We start from the raw sequence: 2,483 nt of genomic DNA, 5'->3' as shown, positions 1-2,483 counted from the left end.
TATATATATATATATATATATATATATATGTATATATATAGGTGTGTGTGTATATATATGTGTGTGTGTGTGTGTGTAAACATATATATTCATACATTCATACATACACACACACATACAGATATCTCTCTTTGAATCTCTATCAATTAATATATACATATAAGTGTATATGTTGTCTATGCAAATGCATATATATATATATATATAGATAGATAGATAGATAGATAGATAGATAGATAGATAGATAGATAGATAGATAGATAGATAGATAGATAGATAGATAGTTGCATACATACGTACATGGAGAGATAGGTAGATTGATGCAGAGATACGCGCGCGCACGCACATACACTCACACACACACACACACATATAAGAGAGAGAGTTACTTTTATATATTTCTTAATGATAAGTTTTCTATGAATATATATCACTTATGTCATGTTACTTGTAAATGTATATTTTATACATATACATACATACATATACACACACAGACATATACATAAACGCATACATACACACGTACATTGACACAATCACATCAAATATATACATTTACATGTAACATGGAAAACATGTCGTAACCAACACTTGAAGAGGACATAAACACATTAAATGATACATTTGCCATACATTAAAACTAATATTTAAAAAAAAAAAAACGAATTTACACAGCACATAAGCAGCACATTCGAACATTAGAATAAGAATTTAGACAAATCATAAAAATAAACATACAGAGCAAAATAAAAAGAAAGAACGAACGAACGAACGAAGCAAAGCAAAAAAAAAAAACAAGAATGAATTTCCATGAAGATAAACCAATAGGATAAAAAAAAAAGGAATTTTTAGAAATGGCATTGGCCTGATTGTATAATTTAGAGCAATTTCTCTGTAAAAGAATATGACTAAGGAGGAATCAAATTTTCTCACAAAATTTGTTCATATTATTTATTATCCATTATGGGACGTGGTGTTGACTTATAAAACAGACATTTAATATACTTTATAGTATATTATGCTTGCATAATGTAATACCACGTGCCTACAATTCATTAGTCTTTACGTACCAATTCCAGGAACGTGTTTACTATGTAAATTGGTGTATCCAATAACTTGAACATCGGTGTATGCGGTGGTATATATGCAAGCAATGTGTTCGGAGACGAGAATGGGTTAGATTTGGGGGGGAGGGGCTGATAAACGGGCAAAACCCTCACCCCACCCCCGAAATATGGCATATTTTTGTCTTCGAGCTCGTTATTTGTTTACATCTGACATCTCGATACGAAACATAGCAAAAATCTGAGCTGGCTATAATTTCTGTAGAAAAAAACCTTAACAAAATTATTATTATTATTATTATTATTATTATTACTATTATTATTATTATTATTATTATTATTATTATTATTATTATTATTATCATTATTATTATCATTATTATTATTATTATTATTATTATTATTATTATTATTATTATTATTGTTGTTGTTGTTGTTGTTGTTGTTATTATTATTATTATTATTATTATTATTATTATTATTATTATTATTATTATTATTATTATTATTTTCATTGTACAAAAAAATGGTGGAATGGGGTATTGTAAACTTTAAAAAAATGAAAACATTATTACTATTAATAATACTGTTCATATTAATGCTATTATTACGTTGTTTTATTTATTATCAATAAGATTATTTTTATCACTATTATTCTCAAAAACAAAGAAAGAAACCACCATTATTATCATTATTGTTGTTATTATTGTTATTATTGTTATTATTATTATCATGATTGTTATTGTTGTTGTTGTTGTTATTATCACTACTATTATTGTTGTTGTTGTTGCTTTTATTTCTTCTTGTTATTATACAGGACACTGCTGTCTTTTGTCTTTCGCTGTTTTGTCATAATCATCGAATCTTTTTGTTTATTTTTATCAATATATTTAACATATACTACATAAACGCACACACACTCACACATACATACATACATACATACATACATATATATATGATTATATATGCGTGTGTAGGGAGGGGTGTTATTTTTTTCATTTATAGCATTTCTGCGCTTCTTTATGCTTTTTTATTGCTCTTAAAAAAAAAAAACAAAGCACGTTGCTATTTATATTTTTCATAATTCTATTTATATAAAAAAATATAGTTTTTATTTTTATAATTTTCCATAATCTTTTCTATATTATCTTTCTTTAATATTTTAGCTATATGCTATTACGATAAATCCCATTATCAGATTTACTCAGGAGTGAAAGACAACAAATAATGACAAAAACAATTAAAAAAATCTCTATTAAATTCCAAAAATATCCATTAAAAGATTTGGGACAAGGTGGTGGGGATATTATTCCTTATTTTTTTCCTGAAAAGTGCATATATATGAATGTGTGCATGTGTTATTTTGTGCATGTATATATGTGTGCTTATATATATATATATATATATATATAT

Source organism: Octopus bimaculoides, chromosome 14, assembly GCF_001194135.2.
Source record: "Octopus bimaculoides isolate UCB-OBI-ISO-001 chromosome 14, ASM119413v2, whole genome shotgun sequence".
NCBI classification, from domain to species: Eukaryota; Metazoa; Mollusca; class Cephalopoda; order Octopoda; family Octopodidae; genus Octopus; species Octopus bimaculoides.
Note: the sequence above shows the minus strand (reverse complement) of the source record.